Source organism: Anopheles coustani (genome assembly GCF_943734705.1).
Source record: "Anopheles coustani chromosome X unlocalized genomic scaffold, idAnoCousDA_361_x.2 X_unloc_26, whole genome shotgun sequence".
Classification (NCBI taxonomy): domain Eukaryota; kingdom Metazoa; phylum Arthropoda; class Insecta; order Diptera; family Culicidae; genus Anopheles; species Anopheles coustani.
The window spans coordinates 257,501-263,783 of record NW_026525133.1 but is presented as its reverse complement, the minus strand read 5'-3'; positions in this window follow the sequence as shown (position 1 = coordinate 263,783).

The window sequence follows — 6,283 nt, the reverse complement described above, 5'->3', positions numbered from 1 at the left end:
TGGTTGGGTGTGTCAGAGGACCATGGATGCGTTCACAACCCCAATTGGGGTACATCGGGAATGATTTTGTGGAACCGATGTGCCCGGCACACACTAAGTTTTGTTGCAAGTTAATAGTGTGCCATGTCCGGGGGGGTTGTGATTAAACTCTGGTGAATTGCGTACTGTGGTGATTGGGGTATGAAAGCCCCGCAGTTGCAATGATCGGACGCGCCTAGCGTGTCCTTTAGTTGATGGTAGGGAAATGAAGGCCCTTGTCAGCTCACCTAAGTATTCATGGAAGTTTGGCATAAGGTCGCTGTGGTAGGGGTATGAAGGCCCCGTCAGCGCATGCACAATCGGGCGCACGTGCGCTTAGCGGAGTCGAATGCCGCTCAAGTGCCTGTCCGGTGCATCGGGTGTGTGTGATACGAGGGCAATGAGGTTCGCACGGGGGCTCGCCTCCCGTGTGCTACCGGACTTGACAACATATAGAACGTGGTGTTTGCTCCTCCGGGTGCAATGGGACAATGAACATTCGAACGCAAAGTCGGAATTCTGGTTGATCCTACCAGTAATATACGCTCGTCTCAAAGGTTAAGCCATGCATGTCTAAGTACAAACAGATTTAATGTGAAACCGCATAAGGCTCAGTATAACAGCTATAATTTACGAGATCATCAACCTAGTTACTTGGATAACTGTGGAAAATCTAGAGCTAATACATGCAACATGCCAGGACCCTCGCGGGAACTGGTGCACTTATTAGTCAAACCAATCGCGGGTTCTCCGTGTCATTGAGTTGAAGTCTGGATAATGATGCTGATCGTATGGTCTCGCACCGACGACAGATCTCGCAAATATCTGCCCTATCAACTATGGATGGTAGTATAGAGGACTACCATGGTTGCAACGGGTAACGGGGAATCAGGGTTCGATTCCGGAGAGGGAGCCTGAGAAATGGCTACCACATCCAAGGAAGGCAGCAGGCGCGTAAATTACCCAATCCCGGGACGGGGAGGTAGTGACGAGAAATAACAATATGAAACTCTTTAATGATGTTTCATAATTGGAATGAGTAGAGCATAAATCCTTCTACGAGGATCAAGTGGAGGGCAAGTCTGGTGCCAGCAGCCGCGGTAATTCCAGCTCCACTAGCGTATATTAAAATTGTTGCGGTTAAATCGTTCGAAGTTGATACTTGTCCAACACAGTCCGGCTCCGCCGACCCGGTCAACCCGTGGTCGGTGGGCCAAGTCGGAATCTGGTTGCGACTCAATGGTGTGGTAGGGCACCAAGTCTGTGTCATGGTGTGCCCTTCAACGGGTGCAAGTGTAACATAGAGCTCGACCGCTCACGTTTACCTTGAACAAATTAGAGTGCTTAAAGCAGGGTGCCCAAACGCCCTAGAATAATCTTGCATGGAATAATGGAATACGACCTTGGTCTAATCTTTCATTGGTTTGTACTCAGACCGGAGGTAATGATTAACAGAAGTAGTTGGGGACACTAGTATTACGGCGCGAGAGGTGAAATTCGTAGACCGTCGTAAGACTAACTAAAGCGAAGGCATTTGTCAAGGATGCTTTCTTTAATCAAGAACGAAAGTTAGAGGATCGAAGGCGATTAGATACCGCCCTAGTTCTAACCGTAAACGATGCCAACTAGCAATTGGGAGACGCTACAACCAGGTGCTCTCAGTAGCTTCCGGGAAACCAAAGTCAGGTTCCGGGGGAAGTATGGTTGCAAAGTTGAAACTTAAAGGAATTGACGGAAGGGCACCACAATGAAATGGAGCTTGCGGTTCAATTTGACTCAACACGGGAAAACTTACCAGGTCCGAACTTATGGAGGTGAGACAGATTAATAGCTCTTTCTCAAATTTAAGGGTAGTGGTGCATGGCCGTTCTTAGTTCGTGGATTGATTTGTCTGGTTAATTCCGATAACGAACGTGACTCACATATGCTAACTAGAACGCAGTCAGCGTTAATGCGTCGATGCCGATTGGAACGGGTTAGGACCTTTCGGTGGAGTATGACCTGACACCTTCGCTGTTCGTGTGCGCAAGTGCACTTACGGTACGCTGCTTAGCAGGACAATTTGTGTTTAGCAAAATGAGATCGAGCGATAACAGGTCCGTGATGCCCTTAGATGTTCTGGGCTACACGCGTGCTACAATGTGGGTAGCAGCGTGTCTCCTATTCCGAGAGGAACGGGAAATCACTCAAATACTCACTTAGTAGGGATTATGGATTGCAATGGTCCATATGAACTCGGAACTTCTAGTAAGTGCTGGTCATCAGCCAGCGTTGAATACGTCCCTGCCCTTTGTACACACCGCCCGTCGCTACTACCGATGGATTATTTAGTGAGGTCTTTGGAGATGATCGTTCGCTGGATCCTCGTGAACCGCGTCTGCTTTATCGAAGTTGACCGAACTTGATGATTTAGAGGAAGTAAAAGTCGTAACAAGGTTTCCGTAGGTGAACCTGCGGAAGGATCATTAGTGGCCAAGTGATCCTTCCAGAAGTCCGAACCTGCGGGTTGAGACTTCGGCACAAGTTGCCATATGATAATTGACGAAACACTATAGAAGTCCGAACCTGCGGGTTGAGACTTCGGCACAAGTTGCCATATGAAAGTTGACGAAACACTATAGAAGTCCGAACCTGCGGGTTGAGACTTAGGCACAAGTTGCCATATGAACATTGACGAAACACTATGAAGTCCGAACCTGCGGGTTGAGACTTAGGCACAAGTTGCCTTATATATAACTTCGAACAAATACACAAGTCCGAACCTGCGGGTTGAGACTTAGGCACAAGTTGCCTTATACATGACTTCGAACAAATACACAAGTCCGAACCTGCGGGTTGAGACTTAGGCACAAGTTGCCATATGAAAGTTGACGAAACACTAACAAGTCCGAACCTGCGGGTTGAGACTTAGGCACAAGTTGCCTTATACATACATTGGCCAAATAAACAGAAGTCCGAACCTGCGGGTTGAGACTAAGGCACAAGTTGCCATATTATATTCGATCAAACACTAAGTAGTCCGAACCTGCGGGTTGAGACTCAAGACCGTAACAAGATGTCACTATACAAGTCCGAACCTAAGGGTTGAGACTTAATGCGATCTAGATACCAAGTTGACATCCAATACCTGTTGAGCAAAACCAAAGATTCCCTGTTCTCGAATGATTACACTATATAACAGGGAATCATGAAGAAATCAAGCAAGCGTGAAACAAAGTCATCACTTGGGCATGCTCGATAGCCAACCACATGACCTTAACCTAAGAGAGCATGCAAACCACATGATACCTATAAACGATTAACCCGCCCTAGTTCAATCGTTCACCAAGTGATGACTTCAGTATGGCTAAGAGAAAAACTTTTAAATGGGAAAATCTCTAAGTCCGAACCTCCGGGTTGAGACTTCCGCGTCGGAGGTGGGCGCACCTCCTATCCGAAAGATGGTGAATCAGGGGTGTTCGATCAGCAATGGTCGGATGCCCCGTCGTAGTCCAACTATGACAATCCAAGTCAAGACCTCCGGGTTGAGACTTCCGCGTCCGGAGGTACGCGTACCGCCTACCCGAAAGATGGTGAATCAGGGGTGTTCGATCAGCAATGGTCGGATGCCCCGTCGTAGTCCAACTATGACAATCAAAGTCAAGACCTCCGGGTTGAGACTTCCGCGTCCGGAGGTACGCGTACCGCCTACCCGAAAGATGGTGTGCTTCTGGGGTATTCGATGAGTCGGATACCCCGTCGTAGTCCAACTATGACAATACAAAGTCAAGACCTCCGGGTTGAGACTTCCGCGTCCGGAGGTACGCGTACCGCCTACCCGAAAGATGGTGTGCTTCTGGGGTATTCGATGAGTCGGATACCCCGTCGTAGTCCAACTATGACAATACAAAGTCAAGACCTCCGGGTTGAGACTTCCGCGTCCGGAGGTACGCGTACCGCCTACCCGAAAGATGGTGTGCTTCTGGGGTATTCGATGAGTCGGATACCCCGTCGTAGTCCAACTATGACAATACAAAGTCAAGACCTCCGGGTTGAGACTTCCGCGTCCGGAGGTACGCGTACCGCCTACCCGAAAGATGGTGTGCTTCTGGGGTATTCGATGAGTCGGATACCCCGTCGTAGTCCAACTATGACAATCAAAGTCAAGACCTCCGGGTTGAGACTTTCTAAGAGTACAAGCATAAAGGAACACGGACCAAGCCGTACCGAGAGAATCGGTACTAGAGCCCTTGTGGTTCTACATTGAGAGAGCCCTCGTGGTTCTCATTAGGGGCTTTATGCAAGAAGTACTCAATACTGTGGTGTGAAGTATAAAGTATAGAGTCCTCCACTGGTCCACGCTGCTCCGGCGGTCCTGGGTAAGATAGTTCATTCTAGCTTGCCCTATGTGGAAGAGGACTCAATACCCTACCTGTTGAGCTTGAAACAAAGTCATCACTTGGGCATGCTCATATTGCCATACACAATTACATTATATTCGAATGAGCATGCAAGCGACCCTATATAGACCGAACCAAAACGATAGATACCGCCGTAGTTCACCCCCACCAAGTGATGACTTCAGTATGGCTAGTGTGTGAAGTATAAAGTATAGTCCTCCCCTGGTCCACACTGCTTCGGCGGTCCTGGGTAAGATAGTTAGTTCTAGCTTGCCCTATGTGGAAGAGGACACTATACTTAATACTTAGAGTACAAGCATAAAGGAACACGGACCAAGCCGTACCGAGAGAATCGGTACTAGAGCCCTCGTGGTTCTACATTGAGAGAGCCCTCGTGGTTCTCATTAGGGGCTTTATGCAAGTCGTACTCAATACTGTGGTGTGAAGTATAAAGTATAGAGTCCTCCACTGGTCCACGCTGCTCCGGCGGTCCTGGGTAAGATAGTTCATTCTAGCTTGCCCTATGTGGAAGAGGACTCAATACCCTACCTGTTGAGCTTGAAACAAAGTCATCACTTGGGCATGCTCATATTGCCATACAATATTCCATTATCTACTAATGAGCATGCAGCTATATGATTATAACCTGTAAACGATTACCCCGCCGTAGTTCAGCGCTTCAACCAAGTGATGACTTCAGTATGGCTAGTGTGTGAAGTATAAAGTATAGTCCTCCCCTGGTCCACACTGCTTCGGCGGTCCTGGGTAAGATAGTTAGTTCTAGCTTGCCCTATGTGGAAGAGGACACCATACTTAATACTGTGGTGTAATGAACAAAGTATAGTCCTCCACTGGTCCACGCTGCTTTGCAGTCCTGGGTAAGATAGTTAATTCTAGCTTGCCCTATGTGGAAGAGGGCATACAAGACAAAGTATAGTTCTCCCCTGGTCCACGCTGCTCCGGCGGTCCTGGGTAAGATAGTTAATTCTAGCTTGCCCTATGTGGAAGAGGACATAATACTCTACCTGTTGAGCTTTAAACAAAGTCATCACTTGGGCATGCTCTATAGCCAACCACATGACATTAACCTAAGAGAGCATGCAGCGTATTATCCCAATGCAAAGTAAACGATAGACTCGCCCTAGTTCAGTGCTTCAACCAAGTGATGACTTCAATATGGCTAGTGTGTGAAGTATAAAGTATAGTCCTCCCCTGGTCCACACTGCTTCGGCGGTCCTGGGTAAGATAGTTAGTTCTAGCTTGCCCTATGTGGAAGAGGACACCATACTTAATACTGTGGTGTAATGAACAAAGTATAGTCCTCCACTGGTCCACGCTGCTTTGCAGTCCTGGGTAAGATAGTTAATTCTAGCTTGCCCTATGTGGAAGAGGGCATACAAGACAAAGTATAGTTCTCCCCTGGTCCACGCTGCTTCGGCGGTCCTGGGTAAGATAGTTAATTCTAGCTTGCCCTATGTGGAAGAGAGCATACATGAACCAAGAACGAAGGTTATGATCGAGGAATGATTCGACAACTCACCGATGGTATGAAATGTGAAGAATTCAAGCAAGCACACAATCAAGTCATCACTTGGGCATGCTCGATAGCCAACCCTATGACATTAACCTAGTAGAGCATGCGAAAACCAATATATATACAAGTAATGTAAACGATGCCCCTCCCTAGTTCAGCGCTTCAACCAAGTGATGACTTCAGAATGGCTAAATCAAATCGGTTCAAAACATACCATCGGTACCCTATTGAAACACACAAGTCGATATCAAACCTCTTAATTGTGTAGTCCTCCACTGGTCCACGCCGCTTCGGCGGTCCTGGGTAAGATAGTTCATTCTAGCTTGCCCTATGTGGAAGAGGGCACATTACT